This window comes from Odocoileus virginianus, chromosome X (assembly GCF_023699985.2).
Source record: "Odocoileus virginianus isolate 20LAN1187 ecotype Illinois chromosome X, Ovbor_1.2, whole genome shotgun sequence".
Taxonomy (NCBI): domain Eukaryota; kingdom Metazoa; phylum Chordata; class Mammalia; order Artiodactyla; family Cervidae; genus Odocoileus; species Odocoileus virginianus.
In genome coordinates this window covers 32,037,329-32,056,334 of record NC_069708.1, presented here as the reverse complement: position 1 = coordinate 32,056,334, position 19,006 = coordinate 32,037,329, and the positions used below count along the sequence as shown (strand labels likewise).

Here is a 19,006-nt window from a genome sequence, read left to right as displayed (position 1 = left end):
TCCTTCCAAGGAGTAAGTGTCTTTTAATTTCATGGCTGCAATCACCATCTGCAGTGATTTTAGAGCCCAGAAAAATAAAGTCAGCCACTGATTCCATTGTTTTCCCATCTATTTCCCATGAAGTGATGGGACCAGATGCCATGATCTTCATTTTCTGAATGTTGAGATTTAAGCCAACTTTCTCACTCTCCTCTTTCACTTTCATCAAGAGGCTCTTTAGTTCTTATTCACTTTCTTCCATAAGGGTGGTATCATCTGCATATCTGAGGTTATTGATATTTCTCCCAGCAATCTTGATTACAGCTTGTGTTTCTTCCAGCCCAGGGTTTCTCATGATGTACTCTGCATGTAAGTTAAATAAGCAGGGTGATAATATACAGCCTTGACATACTCCTTTTCCTATTTGGAACCAGTCTGTTGTTCCATGTCCAGTTCTAACTGTTGCTTCCTGACCTGCATACAGGTTTCTCAAGAGGCAGGTCAAGTGGTCTGGTATGCCCATCTCTTTCAAAATTTTCCACAGTTTACTGTGATCCACACAATCAAAGACTTTGGCATAGTCAATAAAGCAGAAATAGATGTTTTTCTGGAACTCTCTTGCTTTTTTGATGATCCAGCGGATGTTGGCAATTTGATCTCTGGTTCCTCTGCCTTTTCTAAAACCAGCTTGAACATCTGGAAGTTCATGGTTCACATATTGCTGAAGCCTGGCTTGGAGAATTTTAATCATTATTTTACTAGCGTGTGAGATGAGTGCAATTGTGCGGTAGTTTGAAGAAGTACCTTAAAAAGATATAGGAATGTCTTTGTGCATAAATCTTCCTGTATTCTGATTATCTCCTTAAAATAGATTTCTAGATGTAGAATTACTGGATAGAAGTGTATGATATATATGTAGAATTGTTCTCCAGTTCTCCAAAAGGATTTTACCAACTCCACCCGTCTCACCAGCAATGTCTGAGAGTGCCCATTTCCTTATACATGTAGAGGAATCTGAAGCGTCAGAATCACTCACATTCAGCTTACTAAAAACAAACAAAAGTTAAATCTTGGCTCACCATCTCTTTCTTGCTCTTTCTGTACTCTCTTCTCCACAGTATGTGCCCAGAGTCTTCTGTGCTACTTCCCAGCCACACAGGGTCTCTCACTGAGCTGTCCACCCAAGCCAGCCTTCCCAAAAAAACACTCTAGACTTTTCCTTCCCTATCTCATCCCCACATTCAAATTAAAACTCAGTATCCTGCATCAGCCTGCCCTGGCCAGCAGATTGATCTTATATATTCATTACTGACAATGTAAATGATAATAAAGAGAAATATGTTAGGCCAAAAAATGGTCCCCAAAAGATATCCACATCAAATGAGTAGAGTGTTTGCTGCCATATTTGGAAAAGAATCATTGCAGATGTCTATTGAATTAAGCAGAAGCAGATGTTTTTCTGGAACTCTCTTGCTTTTATGATGATCCAATGAATGTTGGCAACTTGATCTCTGGTTCCTCTGCCTTTTCTAAATCCAGTTTGAACATTTGGAAGCTCACAGTTCACGTACTGTTGAAGCCTGCTTGGAAAATTTTGAACATCACTTTGCTAGTATGTGAGATGAGTGCAATAGTGCGGGAGTTTGAGTATTCTTTGGCATTGCTCTTCTATGGGATTGGAATGAAAACTGACCTTTTCCAGTCCCGTGGCCACTGCTGAGTTTTCCAAATTTGCTGGCATATTGAGTGTAGCACTTTCACAGTGCTTTTAGGATTTGAGATAGCTCAGCTGGAATTCCATCACCTCCACTAGCTTTGTAGTGATGCTTGACTTCACATTCTAAGATGTCTGGCTCAAGGTGTGTGATCACACCATTGTGGTTACCTGGATCATGAAGATCTTTTTTGTATAGTTCTTCTGTGTATTCTTGCCACCTCTTCTTAATATCTTCTGCTTCTGTTAGGTCCATACCGTTTCTGTCCTTTATTGTGCCTATCTTTGTATGAAATGTTCCCTTGGTATCTCTAACTTTCTTGAAGAGATCTCTAGTCTTTCCCATTTTATTGTTTTCCTCTATTTCTCTTTTCCAGTAGTCATGTATGGATGTGACGGTTGGACTATAAAGAAAGCTGAGCACCAAGAATTGATGCTTTTGAACTGTGGTATTGGAGAAGATACTTGAGAGTCCCTTGGATGGCAAGGAGATCCAACCAGTTCATCCTAAAGGAAATCAATCCTGAATATTCACTGGAAGGACTGATGCTAAAGCTGAAACTCCAATACTTTGGCCACCTGATGCAAAGAACTGACTCATTGGAAAAGACCCTGATGCTGGGAAAGATTGAAGGCAGGAGGAGAAAGGGATGACAGAGGATGAGATGGTTGGATGGTATCACCAATTTGATGGACGTGAGTTTGAGCAAACTCCAGGAGTTGGTGATGGACAGGGAGGCCTGGCATGCTGCAGTCCATGAAGTCACAAAGAGTTGGACACGACTGAGCAACTGAACTGAACTGATTGAATTAAGCATCTTAAAATGAGGAGAAGATACTTGATATTTCAAGTGGGCCCTAAATGCCATTTCCTTATAAAAGATAGGCAAAGGAACATCGGACACACAGAACTGGAGAAGACCATGTGAAGTAGTCAAGCAGAGATTGGAGTGACGCAGCTGCAAGCTCTGGAACAGTAGCCAGCAACCACCAGAAACTGGAAAAGGCAAAGAACAGATGCTCTCCTAGAGCTTCTAGAGGCATCATGGCGCTGCCCACACCTTGATTTTGGACTTCTGGCCTCCAGAACACTGAGCAAATAAATTTCTCTTGTTTAAGTCACCATCTTTGTAGTGATATGTTATAGCGATCACCAGAAATGAATACAGTGTATCATCCCGTTCTCTCAGTTAACACTAAGGGTGCACATTAGAACAAGACTATATGAGGAAACGGAGGAGGAAATGGCAACCCACTCCAGTATTCTTGTCTGGAAAGTTCTATGGACAGAGGAGCCTAGTGGTCTACAGTCCACCGAGTCTCAAAGAGTCAGACATGACTGAGCATGCCTGTGGGAGGAAAAGATAGTGTAGGTCAGTAAATAAGCACCAGGTGGCAGTACATGCAGGGGATAGCAAGAAAACACGTTCTGCTGCTGCATGTTCTCTTCTCCTTTCCTTTCCCCACTGCACCTCACTGACTCCAATCTTTTTTCTGACTGTAAAAAGCTGCAGGCTTGGGCCTTTGGTATCCAGGGGTACTTTAGATTATAGATATTAGGTTGGACACGTCAAGGGATGGTAAGCAATGAAATGAAATCTATCTTTTAGCACTCTACAAATCTTGAAGTATCATTAAAGCAGAGTTGTATCCTTTGAGGGAAACAACCTAGGTATCCCTTTGAGATGACCTTTAGTAAATGGTGAACTATACAAAGCTGGTGGCCTCTATATTTCTAGCTGCTACTCTTTAGTAAGCCCATCCTCAGATACCCATTGCTCTTTCTGCCCCAGGTCCTTCAGTAATGAGGAAGGTGCATTTCTTAGCTAACATCTATGAGCCAGGTATCCTCCTAAGACCATCTGCCCATTGTTTTATTTAGTCTTTAAAACAGACTAGAAAAAAACTATTATAATTAACATGATTTTTACAAAATGGAAAATTGAGGTTTAGAGAGGTTGAGTAATAGAATTACAGTTCCTAAGTGGTGGAGTCAAGCCTCAAACCTTGGTCATTTGATATTAATTGCCATTCCTTAGTGCTACTCAGCTTCTGGCCATCTTTCTCTTCTCTAGTTAATTTAGCATTTACTGTATGTATCACTCATTTGACTAGCATTTTAATTTTGTTACATAAATATATGTTATCTCCTGATTAGGTTGCAAGCTCCAATTAGGGATTACAACTTAAGCTGTGTTTGCAGCCCCACACAACATCTGTGGCAGTGAGCCTAAAAGTTGTAGCTTTTCAAAAATACTTAACATTTCTCATCTTGGGAAATAGTTCCCACAGTTAGAACCCTGGTCTGTGCCACTTTGTTTAATGATTTTCAATTTAGAAAGATTCCATTGAGAACTTTATTTGGAAACTACAAAATTGTTAGGACTGGATTTAGAATCACCATAATCCACAATAGCTTTATCCCATTCCTCCTAAATGTTTTTGGATGCAGTACGCCACCTGCTGCTGCTGCTGCTAAGCCGCCACCTAGGACAGGCTTAAATTCCTCCTAGAGGTACTATTTTAAAAAAATCAAAGATGATTGTAGTAAGTGACATTATTGGGTCAGTGTCATCTTAATCTGCCAACAAACCTTTACAGCAGTGTCCAGACACATCTGCAAATCTGTTTTTATAGTTCCCAAGTTAATAGAGCCTTTACACTGTTTTCATTTTTCCATTTAGTATCTGCATTTTCTTAGGCTAATTTTAACTCAAGTTGTTTACTCTTTTAAATGAACACATGTGTAGCTTCCAGAACTATTTTTTCGCTTCAACAATTAGAATGAATGTTATTTTAGACATAGTAATCAAATCTACCCAAGGATGAAGAAGATTCTTTCTAGGAGTCTATGAACCATTCTATTATTTTCATGCTTAAAAATGTATCCTCACAAAAACAAACAAACAAAAAATATACCCTCACTATATTATCTTTTATCTTAAAACTCATATCTATTTTGTACTCATAATTTATTTGAATTTCACTGTACCTATATATTAAGAGTTTCCCAAGTGGCACTAGTTATAAAGAACATGCCTGCCAATGCAGGAGACTTAAGAGACACAGGTTCAATCCCTGGGTCGGGAAGATCCCATGGAGGACAGAGGAGCCTAGTGGCCTACTGTCCATCGGGTTGCAAAGAGTCAACATGACTGAAGTGTCTTAGCAGACACACCATTACCTATATATTATTCTTGCAGTTTTTCCCCTGCCTTACTGATATATAGCTGACATAATATTGTGTATGTTTAAGGTGTACAATGTGTTGATTTGATACTTTATATACTGTGGAATGATTGCCATCATAGCATTCTTAAGTTTTTAATGGCCTTAGCCAAAAGCAATACAATATTGACCTACCTTCATATTTATTGGTAGAATGATTAGGGTACACTGGTTTAGTGGGCTACCCATCACAAAGTTATCAAGTGAGATCATAGGTATGAAAGTACTTTGGAAACGGTAATCAACAACACATGTAAAATTATAGTACTGTTACTGTTATTTTTTTGAGAAATATCACAAGAAGAGAAATCCAAAGAATATGTAATGATTACATTTTGGTCACTGTGTAACCTAGGAGGAGTTAATATTTGAAGATAGAAGAACCTTCCCAGAGCTTCCTCAATGTAAATAATTTCTTAACCCAGTGCTTTTCAAGCTTTTATGTGCACAAGAGTCTTCTGGAGATCTTGTTGACATGCAGATTCTGGTTCAGTAGGTCTGGGATGGGCCTGAGAGTCTGTATTTCTGACAAGCTCTAGGGGGTTGCTCATGCTTCTGATCTCTGGACTACACTGTGCATGCCAAGGAATAATTTTGGCTCTGCCTCTTAAATTCAATCATTAATCCTATTATTAAGGGCAAATGTGTATTTGCAAAGAAACATATATTTAATAGGTGCAGACATTACCCTTTCCCCATAAATACAGAGCTGGCACTTAAACTATGATTTGGAAGATAAGTTTAAAAATCATCCAAGTAAGCCCATATAAATAATTCAAAACAGATTTCTATCCCCTTTTTCAGTATCTGTAGGGAAAAATCTTTCAGATCTTTCTAACAAATTAAGCTGAATATATTTCTAGCTTTACTGGTAGAAACATTTCTCTTCCTCTCATCTAAATTTTTTTTCTCTTCCAAGTTAAACTTCTTGTTACTCCAAATTGGTTGATAGAGAAATTAACTATGTTATCATTTCCAAATATCTTTTTTTATATAATCAGAGCTCCAATGACTTCATTTTAAAATGCCTATGTGTGTGTGCTAAGTTGCTTCAGTCATGTCCAACTCTGTACAACCCCATGGACTGTAGCTTCTCAGGCTCCTCTGTCCATGGGATTCTCCAGGCAAGAATACTGGAGTGGGTTGCTGTGCCCTTCTCCAGGTTATCTTCTGAAACTAGGTATCAAACCTGAATGTCTTACATCTTCTGCATTGGCGGGCTGCTTCTTTACCACTAGCACCATAACTGGGAAGCCCAAAATGCCTATAGTTGTAGTAATTTAGTTTAGGAAATGAATTTCCCTGTATCCCAGCTAAGTAAATATTTGATACATGTAAAGACATAATGCAAACCTTTGTATAACATGTATGCCTTGAGTCACTACCCCAGTCCCATCTAAGATTAAAACAATAAGAAATGACAACAGCATTTAATCTGTGGTAATGATGGTATTTTTTTTAATATAGAAGACAATTCCATTTATTTTTTAGATGACCTCAAAGACTGGTGAGATAGTTTCATTCAAAGAAATAATCATCCATTTACTGGATTAAATAATATGTTCTGTGGGGAAATACCCTCTGTTTTCCTATTTGGAGATTTAAGTTGTAAGAAACAAATCCTATGCACCTGGCTGATAGTCATAAGCAGGGCCGGTGTCATGGCCATGTGCAGTCACACAGGGCCCCACACTCAGAAGGTCCCTATACTTGGTTTAATGCTCTGCCATCTCCGTCTTGAAATTCTGAACAATTTTGGACAAGTGATCCCCCATTTTCACACTAGGCCCTGAACTTATGTAGCTGATTCCAAGTACATGGGTTCATCTACTTTCCTAGAATATGTATAATGTGTATAATGTGTATAATGTGTATAAAATTTAGTCTCTGTTCCAGCACAATTGCCTCATCATTTCAGAAATGAGACCAGTTCAAGGTATTAATTATTCACCTTTCCTTCTAAGAAAGACTACACACATATGCACCAATGTGTACTTTCCTACTAGGCTACAGTCATCACCCTCTTCATGGTATTGTGTCCCTCATATCACACACTATAATTTCAGGGAATCCTATACTGCCATTGATTGGCATGCTGCCCAATGATCTTAGTCTGCCTGTCATTTTCACTTATTAATTTTACAATGGGATAATATATAGAGATATTTTTGCTTTATTTTTCTTGCCATGTAAGAATCAGGAAGAATAAGAGAAATATAACTCCCCCCATCCAAAGGGAACATGCTCCTATACTTGTTGAAGTTTTCTGAATACAACCGGTCTTCCTGTCATATTTCATTGAGTCATGCCACTGTGTATGTGTGTGTGTATGTGATGGGGAGAGAGCAGGGCATAGAATGGTGACTGAAGCAGCCAGAGAGGTAAAGATTACTTAAGATCAGGAAAATAACAGAAGTCTACTTGCTGTTTCCTTGAGTAGAAGGATTTAAGACATAGTTCATATCCATGGAAGTAAATGGCTATGCCCAATTTCAGCAAAAAAAAAAAAAAAAATGCATTGTCAAGCACAGCCCAGAGGCAGCATTGTCCTCATATTCCAGGGATCCGACCTGGACAATAGGCATACAAGGGGTAATCAATGTGGGCCAAAGACTGGAGAACTTGCCCCCAGTTTTCTTCAGGATGCAAAAAGTTGTTTTGTTTTTCCCTCCTGAGCACTTCTTTTCTACAAAAGTCTTCCACCAACTTATTCTTTTTTTTTGCCTTATGCAAGAACATGAGGAGTTAGTGGGTGAGAGGGAGAAACCCATAATTTCTAAGGTAAACTTTCTCACCAATCTAGCAGAACAGGGCCTTAAAATCAGATATCTTTTGATTTTTAAAAAATTAAGTAATGTGATATTCTTGCATGCCTTATGAGGCAGTTGTAAATTATTTCCTGCAACAATGTAATATTTAACCCACAAACATCCAGCTGATGACTCACAATTTCCCACACAAATGCCCTTGGAATTTTCCATAACAGTTTAACCAAAGTCCTGTCCGAAACATGCTGCTCACCTCCCTTCAAACAGGGGAGTCATTTATATACAGAGAGATCTGGCAAGGGCCCACTGAGGTAAACATTTGACTACCCCAGCTGCTAAAGATTCTGCCTGCCAGGGTCTTTTTTTCCTCAAAAAACTCTTCCTAGAGTCTTGGGGATAAAGGAGGACTGGAGAAGAAGCCAGTCATAAAGACCAAGTCCTTGTGGAGAGACAATCAGAAGAGGGCTGTGTTGGTACCCTACTCATCTGGCTATAGACTGATCTCTAGATCCCTATGGACCCTCTTGCTCCACGAATTTATAGCACTTTTCCTATAAGAAATTCCTTCTACAGGAATTTGTAGCACTTTGCCTACTACCAGAGCCATGGCCCCTATGCTGGGTGTTGCTCCCTATAAACATTGCCTGCTACAGGACACTGGTGTGTCTGAAAGATGAAGCCATTGAGAATACAACCCTAAGAATGGCTGTCAAAAACTGCTTGGTCTATGAAGTCTGATTTTATCACAGCTAGGTGATAGTTTCTGTAGCCCTCATTGCGCTGCTAGATCAAAGCTGCTTCCCTTAGAGTAAATCAGTGGAATCAAACTAGGACGCTCCTAACTCTTGGGCTCTGACTTAAACAGAAGCTGGCCTTTGGAATTTCATGTCCTAACAGAGAATACACTAGAATTCTAACTTTTTTGCTTTTATTGAAGCCTATGTGGTGTTTCTTTTCTTATAGGTTCTTGGAAGGAGTGCAGTCCAATCTATCTTGACAGGAACTGATTTGGATAAACTAGTTGAACAATGTTCTCGAGCACATATGAGGGCCCTGCTGGTCCCCAGAAATCCTAGTGATTTGTCTCCCAAGCTTCCCCTTAATAAAACAGGAATACTTTCCAGATATCCTATACTCTAATATTGGGATTACTTCCTTTAACAACATTCCTGAAGCTTCTTCAAGCAGCTTCCTTCACTCTTCCAGTTGCCCGATGGACATTAGCCAAATAACGGTCATAAGCAGCCTTCTCCCTGCAGAGCACTTACGTTCAGTCACACTCATAGCCTGTACACACCTTAGGCAAGATTGGATTTGAAGTCACAAAGACTTCCCGTCACTGAGCCACAATTAGCTGTGTGTTGTCTTTCTCCACAGATTTGTTGCCCAACGCATTTCTAATGCGAGTCCAGAAGAGTGGCCTCTCCTGGGCACTGTCTGGCCAGGTGATAAATGTCTGCCTGTTCACAAGTTTCCTGAGTCAGTGGTAGATGGATAACTTATAGTTCGGGATCTCTTCCAGTAAGATCAAGATGATGACATCTTCATGCTCATAGAACATCTTGATGCTGGCCAACTGTACTTCAAGCCAACACCATTCACTGTGCAGGTAGTGGTTACTCACCACACACAAAGTTTTCCCACTGGTGTCAATGGCATTCTGGATGTTCTCAAAGATATCTGTGCCTGGCTCAAAGTCTTGGTGGTGAAGGCAGAGCTTAAAGGTTGGCTGGCCACCTTCTTCTAGGGCTGGAACAAGCTCTTCATATACCCACTGCTCATCAGTGGCAGTGAAAGAAACAAAGGCATTATAGATGAACTCCTTCTCTGTCCTATGCCACTTGGGCAGGTATCAGGCTCGAAATATGTAGAGCCCATACAATAGAGATGGAGCCATCTTGTCAATGAACCAAGAGAAGATCATGGCTGTGAGGACCAGACTGGAGGAACAGAAGAAGCAAACTTTTCCCAGATCAAAAGTACACATAGAATCATCAAAATCTATCAACAAATTTTTGATATTTGGCTGTTGACAGGTGTAACTCTGGAAGTAAGGGATATGGACATTTGCTGTGTTCATAGCTGCACTGAAGTTTATTCCCATAGATATCAAAGTACTTCAGGGATTTCAGATTCTCCAGATGACTTTGATTAATGACTCTTAGGTTGTTGAATCTTAAAGAGAAGATCTGAAGGCTTTCTAAGGCAGAGAACATGCCAGGAGTCAATGACTCTTAAGTTGTTGTTTTCCAGGCACAGCATTTTTAGTCTTTTGAGTTTTTGGAATAAAGAAACATTTAAACTGAGACTTCAGTCTCCAGATTTTATTCCTGAGATATCCAACTTTGTGAAATTAATCAGGGAGTCAAATTGAAGGTGGTCTAGGAATACAATGGAATTTTTCCCTAGGAGTAGCTCCTGCAGGTCTTTCAGCCCTTGGAAGTTGGTTGGAACAACCTGAATCCCATGTATTTGTCCTTCTAGGTTGAGTTGTTTCAAAGACTTGAGGTTCATAAATGGAGGAAATGGCAAGGTGCTAGTGGTTTAATAAGTGATTTTGTTAAAACTGAGATTCAAAACTTCTAGATTTTCCAGGCCCAAGAAAAGGCCAGCTTGAAAACTTGACAAGATATTGTATGCCAAGTCGAGTTTATAAAGGTGATTGAGGCCAGAAAATGCATACTTCTCTGTGACACTCAGGTGGTTCTGGGAGAGAATGAGAACTTGGAGCTTCTTCAGAAACTGAAAGGTTTTGCGTTTCAGTGTCTGAATATTGTTGTATTCAAGATTTAAACTCTCTAAATTTGGAAATTGAGCAAAGCAGTATTTGTCAATTTTCACTATCCAGCACCCAGCCAAATTGAGCTCCTTTAATGAAAACAGCTCATAAAAGGCCATACTATTGAGTTCTGTGATGGGATTTCTAGAGAGAAAGAGCGATTGTAAGTACCTCAAGGGTGAAAACACAAAATCTGGAAAGTTTTTAAACTTGTTGTGGCTCAGGTCTAGAGGCTCAGGTCTCAAGTTCTCGAGGGCATTCCAGGTCCTGTTGCTGACAAAGGAAAGTTGACACTTGTTTAGATTCAGCCTTTGGAGGCTGGGTATAGCATCAAACTCACTGTCATTGAGGTGAACCAGATCATTGCTTTGGCCCAGATCAAGGGATAAGAGCCTGGTAACAGTTGGCAAGGCGCTTTATGCTCCCTGCATTAATGGCATTTTTCCTAAAAACCAAAGCCTTCAATATAGGCAACTTCTGGAGGAGGTAACACACTCTCCTGAGGTTTAAGTGACTACCTCTAAATTTCTGGTTATAAGATCCATTTCACTTAGATTCTGTAGGTGTTTGACTGGAAGCATCTCTAATTTCACCAGTGTTCCACTCAGATTCAAGCTCCTCAGTTGGGGCAGAGTTTCCAGATCCACATTCTGAATGACTCAATGGCTATTCTGAGAGACATCCAGAGTGGTCAGATTAGGCAGTGACAAGGCAGAGAAGTTTAATTCTGTTAGTTTGTTCTCCTGCATCCCCAGTTGGGTCAGGGAGGCCAATGATCTGGGGCTGTGATCCAAGGACATTATGTTGTTATTAGTAAGATCAAGGTATTCCAGGTGCGGCAGATGCTGGACTGCTTCAAGAATACTGGAAAAATCAGTAATAAAATTTTGAGATAAACTTAAATGTTTCAATTTGACAAGAGGGACAAAGGCATTTTTGTGAATGTGGGTGATCTGATTGTGACTCAGGAGCAAAGTTTCCAAGTTGGACAGGCCCTCAAAGGAGTAGTTCACAGTTTGAATCTTATTTTCTACTAAATTCAAAAGGGTTAGACTTTCTAGACCCCAGAATGCCCTCTCATCAACCTTCCAAATGAAATTTCATTGCAGTCACAAGTCCACCAGAGCAGACAAATTAGTGAAGCAGTAGGGAGGAAGGACCTGAATTTGGTTCTGTGTCAGGTGGAGGTGAGTAGTGTATCCAGGGATGTCATGAATGGCATCTGTTAAGTTGGTGATCTTCCGAATGAAGAACACATGGTGAATGCCCAATTCATATTGTGTGCATTTACTGAACCCATATGTCTCTGCCAAAGACAGCAGAGAAAACCCAATTAAAATGAGCCAGAATGGTTGAGGAAGCAGTAGGTTCTCTAAACCCATCTTGTCGGCCCCAGACCTCAGAGTTACTATTAGGAAAAAAATCCCTTCATATGTGTGACACTCATTTTTGAAGGAATGGTCCTTCCATTTCAATTTGCTGCAAAGAAAAATGGAAAGTTATTTAGTTTACATTTCTCTCTTCTAATAAATACTTCATAGCTGCTTCAGGAAAACTAAAAAAATTTGTCCCAAGGTTAAATTCCAAAACAAATCAAATTCCAAAGCAATCTCTGTACAGATCATCAAAAACCAGTGTTATTTCTCCTGTAATCAAAATTGTTAGCACATGGAGGCAGAGAAGGCAATTACACACTTAAATTAGAGAATTAAGATGTACTCCAGCCCTGTTCTCACCCCTGCACAATAAATTACCCCCTGACTGTTTGCACTGATACCTGAGATTCCATAACTGGAGATGCACTTTGGGGTCTATGGATTTCAATCCAGGTAAAAGATAATCATCATGGTAGGGGGCAAAAACAAGTTTTACAGGTTACCTCTATCTTAATGTGAATGAATGCAGAGTCTGCTTTAAATTTATTTCACCTCAATTTACATCTCTCAGGCAATCAAATTCATTATCAGCATATGGCATTTCTGGTAAGCAGGAAAAATAAAAGCACAATAACCATAGATCTGTCAGTCTACTTTCTGATGTGTGCTGCCCAAGGTTTCCCTACTCTAGTGTTCCAGTTTCAACCTGTTTGTTCTCAGGCACTTGTGGTAATGTAGTGAAAAGAGGACCAGACCTGGGCTACAATCTGTGCCCTTTGACGAATTATTTAACCACTCTGAACATGTTTCCTTATCCAAACAATGGGCTAATAGTGTCTATTCCCTCATAACAACGTATAGATTCAACGAGACAACTTAAATTGCCCAGCTTGATGCCTGGTACACTGTGGAGCTCAAAAAAGATTATTTCCTTCTTTTCACTTTAAATCTAGGCCAACATTAGTATACCATCTCTGAGTGGATTTTCTAGCTCTTGTCTCAAGAGCACTGGTAACCACAAAGGAAGCAGAGAAACAGTATAGTTGAGTTGGGTATATACCTAAAAAAATGGGAATTTTTTGGATTGGTATATTTATAATTATGATGGTATTACAGTGAATAGAATCACAAAATATGACTTTGAAAAGCTTTTATAAGTAAAGTAAGCCACTTACTGAAGTCTGTAATATTAAGATTCTCAAGACCACTGCATAAGAAGGCCCATCGGCTCACATCAGTAACACTTGGTATTATTTATTTCTATAATTTTTGCAATTCTGGTGGTATTAGTGATATAATTTTGTCTTTTACTAACATATTTCTGAATATTTGTGATTTTGAAAATCTTTCCATATATTTAGGGTTTCCCAAGTGGCTCAGTAGTAAAGAATCTGCCTTCAATGCAGGAAACGCAGGAGACACAGGAGATGCAGATTCAATCCCTGGGTCAGGAAGATCCCCTGGAGAAGGAAATGGTCACTAACTCCAGGTTTCTTGCCTGGAGAGTCCATGGACAGAGGAGCCTGGTGGGCTACAGTCCATGGGGTCACAAAGAGTCAGACACGACTGAGCAACTAAATAACAACAACAAGATGTTAATTCCTTGTTGGCTGTAATAGTTTAGATATCATCTATATGTCATTATCACTTAATTAACATTGTCTATGATATTCTTAATGACCAGAAAATTTTAATGATAATATGGTAAAAGCCATCAAATTTTTGCTTTGTGATTTTGCTTTTAGATTCCTGTTTCTAAAAAACCTTTTGCCTCCTTAGATTACAATAGGAGCTGTATATTTAGCTTTACCTTTCCCATTTACATCTAATCCATCTAAATTGCAGTTTTGTGTGTTGTATAAGGTACAGGGATAGACCTATGTCTCCTGCATTGTAGGCAGATTCTTTACCATCTGAGCCACCAGGGAAGCCCCCAAATTAACAAATTAGCTCACAAAAACGGAAAAAAGAAATCAGTTGTGTTTCTGATGTTTTGAGGGGTATCTTTATCATATATCAAATTACCCTACATAGGTGAATGTATTTCTGAGCTCACTTTTCTGTTCCTTTGTTTACTTATCAGTTCCTATAAGAAAGGTACCATGTTATTTTATTATTATGGCTTTAAAGTGTATCTTAATATCTAATAGAGTGAATCCTTTCTCACTGCTTTTCTTTGTCAAGTTGATTTTCAAAGTGATTATTCATGAAATTTTTTCACTATAAATAATAAAGTAATAAAGTTTACCAACTTTTCCCAAAGTTCTGCTGGAATTCGATTTGAGATGGCACTGAATTTGCAAGTTAATGTGAGATGAATTGGTGCAATTGCTATGTTAAATCATCCCAAATATAGACATGGAATTTTTCATTTAATCAAAACTTCCTTTATATTTTTAAAAAGTTTTAAAATATTGTCTGTAAAATTTTGTGTCTCTGTGTTAGGCTATTTCCTAGACACTTTTAGATTTTATTATTTTGGGAAATATCTTATTATTTAATTTTCTAGTTAGGAATAGCAAGAGTGCCATTAAGATTTTAATTTTTAGTGTTTTTTATTTTCAATTTTAAAATTGTTGATCATAAGCATAGAGGGCTTCCCTGGTGGCTCAGATGGTAAAGAATCTGCCTGCAATGTGGGAGACATGGGTTTGATCCCTGGGTTGGGAAGATTCCCTGGAAGAGGGCATGACAACCCACCAGTATTCTTGCCTGGAGAATCCCCATGGACAGAGGAGCCTGGCAGGCTACAGTCCATGGGGTTGCAAAGAGTAGGACACGACTGAGACTAAGCACAGCACAGCATAAGCATAGAAAGCTTTCTGAACTTTTATTAGTTTTAAAAATGTCACCATTGGGCTTTACTGATGGCTCAGTGGTAAAATAAAAATTGCCTGCCAATGCAGGGAACTCAGGTTCGATTCCAAATCTGGGATGATCCCACATGCCGTGGAACACCTAAGTCTGTGCACCACAACTATTGAGCCAGTGTTCTAGAGCCTGGGAGCCACAACTACTGAGTCCATGTGCTGCAAATACTGAAGCCCATGCACCCTAGAACCAGTGCCCTGCAACAAGAGAAGCCAACACAATGAGAAGCCCACATGTCACTACTAGAGAGTAGCCCCTGCTCTCCACAACTAGAGAAAGCCAGCTCAGCAATGAAGACCTAGCATACCCAAAATTAAAAATACATAAACAGTGTGTTTATTCTATTAATCTGTTAATGATTATATTCTCTGTAGGTAATGGAAGCTATGTATCTTTTTCAAATTCATAATTCCCTATGCCTTTTTTTATGCTGGTCTCATAATATTGGTCACGATCTCCCTATGTTAAGTCATAGTAATGATAGATTTTTTTTTGTTACTAGGATAACATTTATAGATTTTTCCATTATTTTATTTTCTGTAAGTTTTAATATATATCAAGTCAGAAAATTGTGCTTATAGTCCTAATGTTTTTTTTTTTTTGCTTTGTAATCAGTATATTAAAGAGACATTCATACATTTCAAGAATTGCTTAAATTCTGATACCAGATTTAAACTTGTGAACATATGACTTTAAACATACAATTAAAGCTATTCATCATAATTTGCTATACTACCAACATTAAATTACAGTTACTCTGGAGCATAAGTTAAATGGTTTAAAGTAAGCCTGTAACATACCTACAAAAACACCTTCCTAGCTCATACATGCAAATTACTTCTTCATGTAAAGGTCTCATCACTCTAACCTCTAAGTTTCCCTGCTCCAGAAGTCACTATTCTAAGGCTTACTGTGGTCCAAAGGGGGGTGGGGTGGGGGGAGAAGTGGCAAAAAAAGTAACCAGGACCAATAGCTATATATATTAATAAAAGATGACACAGCAGAAGGGAATGCAATTCTACAAGTGCAAGCCCTCAAGAAGCAGCATGTTATGATAAACCCCTTCTTGACAAAGGTATCATTCCTATCACTGATACCAAAGGCTAAATTAAATTATGCAGCATGCCATCTTCAAATAACAGTTGAGGCAATAGAATAAATGCAGAAGCATCACAATGAATCCCACTTACTACAACTATACAAACCAACACTTCTCTACATTAACTTCTTTGTCTGACTGCCAGTTAAACACAGTTTTAATTTCATAGCTTAACAATTAAGAGTCATACACTGAAGTCAATACATATACCTGGCATTTCAGTCTAAGCTATTCCATGTACATAGCTGAAATCAATTACAAAGTATGGCCTAACAAATGCTAGGGGTAATTTTTTAAAGTCGTTTTTACAAGTATTAAACTTATCTTGCACACTGAAGTCATCATACATACAGGGCAAAGTCAGAGCTTTTATATTCGAGTTTATTCTTCATTTAACTTTTAAACACTACTATAGTTGAATATTAAAACAAAAGCAAGTAGTGAGCATATTATGATTATAGTCCTTCACTCAATCACTACTGCAATAAAACTCCAGCAGTGAGTGTTATTCACAGGCCTACTAAGAGGTCTGACACTGAACACCACCCTGAGGATGATGTTCATCATCCTCATATGCTTCTCCATTGTAATGACGCCGTCTTTCCTGATTTGGATCAAAGTCCACTAATTCTACCTGGTCCATTTCATCAGTCTCTTCTACTTCCTTCCTCTCAGGCAGAAGTTTTTCCAGCAAAGAGAGTTTATCAGGAGAGAGAAAGCCATTCTCAGGAAAGTTTACCTTAAATTCAATGATTAGGCGACCCTTTTCATATGGCCTACGATAAATTGGCATGCCTTCATTTAGCACACACTTGATATCTCCATGCTTGACGATCTGACCTGGATGAGAAGTGATGACTATGGTTCGGTTGTCAAGAGTAGATATTGGCTTCTGGAAGCCACACAATGCCTCAACCAGCTGTATGTCCATACACATGAAAAGATCTTCTCCTCGTCGAGTAAAAACAGCATGGTCCTTCTGATCTAAAACAATGATAATATCTCCTGGCTCCAGTCCTGGTTCTTGGTCTCCTTCACCATGGAATGTTATCTTCTGGCCATCTTTCATGCCTTTGTCAATATGAACTTCTAGAATTTTCTTTTCTCGAACTATCTTCCTTCCATTGCAGCTTTTGCATCTATCTTTAGGACTGATCCGCTCCCCATGGCCCTGGCACTCCATGCAGACAGACTGAATTTGCTGAACCATTCCAGGTCCTATCTGATGAATTCTTATTTGCATTCCACTACCCCGGCAATTGGGACAGCATTCTACCGCTCCTTTCTTACCACCTCGGCCTTCACATTTGTCACAAATCACATTCTTTTGCATAGCTAGTTTTTTTGTTGCACCATTATATAAATCTTCTAAAGTTACTGTAAGTTGATGCACAACGTTTTTACCTCTCCTCTCTCTCTGCATCCTGCCTCCTCCTCCGAAAAACATATCAAAGATGTCCATTGGGGAGCCAAAACCACCACCTGCTCCACCTTCTTTAATTGCCTGTTCTCCTCCTTTGTCATATAATTCCCTTTTCTTTGCATCAGAAAGCACTTCATAAGCTTGAGAAATCTGTTTAAACTTCTCGCCTTCATTTGGATTCTTATCAGGGTGGTACTTCAAGGCCAGTTTCCTGTAAGCCTTTTTCAGTTCTTCTTGGGTGGCACTGGGTTTGACCCCCAAAACATCATAATAAGTGGTTTCTTTCACCATTTTCTACAGCCGGTGAGCGGGCCGATGCCGGTGTGGGGGAGCGGGAAGGAGCGCGTTGCTGTGCGCAGCTCGGGCAGCCGCCGCTCCTCTGCCTTTCACCGAGCGTTCTGGAAAGTCCTAATGTTTTAAGGAAGATTATAGTTAAGTTTGGGCTTCCAAGGCAGGATTAGTGGTAAAGAACCTGCCTGCCAATGCAGGAAACTTATTAAGAGACTCGGGTTCAATCCCTGAGTCGGGAAGATCGCCTGGAGGAGGGCATGGCAATCCACTCCAGTATTCTTGCCTGGAGAATCCCCATGGACAGAGGAGCCTGGGGGGGCTACAGTCCTTAGGATCACAAAGAGTCAGACCTGACTGAAGTGACTTGGCACGCGTAGTTGAGTTTGACCAGAGCACAAAAGAGGGAGGGGGGAATAAAGCCATCAACTAAAGGAGAGTGTGCAGGGACAACAACTTTCTTGCACAAATGATAAACTGGCAGTAAGTACAGAGTACGAAAATAACAAGCAGTTACTGTGTGTTCAGCATTTTGATAGGAATAAACCACAATACAATTCAGCAAGATAAACAGTCTTAGCCTCATTTTATGCATGAGGAGCTGGAAGCTTAGAGAGTGGGCTTGCACAAAAATTGCACAGCTAATGTATGGCAGATTAGTGATTCAAAGTAAAGTTTGTATCATCTCCAAACCTCATGCTCTTTCCACTACACCCTGTCACCCCTTAAGTCCAAAAAAGCAGTCCCCAAACATTTTTGTATGTAGCAAGGATTACATCACAAGGATACTTGTAACAACTCTGCTTCGATAAATGCTAATATAAATTCTAGAATATTCCAGAAAAGGTGGTGTCCTAAGTTTATACTTACAATTTATATTCATGTCAATGACCGAGAAAAATGAAAAAAAAAAAAAACAACAACAATGATCTAATGATAGTTTCAATTTCAGTTTTAAGTCAGCCCCCAGGTATTGGGGGATTGGTGAAGATTGGTTCAGTGCTGGAGGCCAGTGCTTTAAAGTATTTTAACTTTGAAGGAAAAAAAATAAAGTATTTTAACTTTGTTAGGCAACAAGAAGTACATGGATGAAAGGATGAGAGATTTCTTTGAAAAAGGAAATATAAGAAGGAGAAGGAAAAAGAGGAGAAGGAGCAGAAGAGGAAGAAAAAGTAGTAGTATAAGTAAATATGTCTTGCATAAGTGTGAGGTGGGGCTCAAGGAAACTGGGTGCAACAAGATATTACTGGATTAATGTGATCTCTGCTTTCATAGATGACAAGGGTTACCAATATGACCCCCAGTATCTATCTATGTTTGTCACAGGAAATTTTAAATGAAGGGAAAGGGTAAAGATCCAAACATCCAAATAGCCTGCCCTGACAAGGTACAGAAAGGGACAAGCTTTGTTGGCAAATGTTTCATGGGGACAGGGCTAGTGGAAGAGGTTTCTTTTTTTTTTTTTTTTCATTTATTTTTAT

General features: G+C 39.3%; 1 long non-coding RNA gene and 1 pseudogene across 1 annotated transcript in view; both read right to left on the bottom strand.

Annotated features, from left to right (window-relative positions):
• LOC139033171 (uncharacterized) overlaps positions 1 to 19,006 on the bottom strand; it is a 55,959-nt gene that overhangs the window by 14,020 nt on the left and 22,933 nt on the right. The window lies entirely within an intron of this gene.
• Positions 15,941 to 17,645, bottom strand: LOC110130171 (dnaJ homolog subfamily A member 1 pseudogene; annotated as a pseudogene).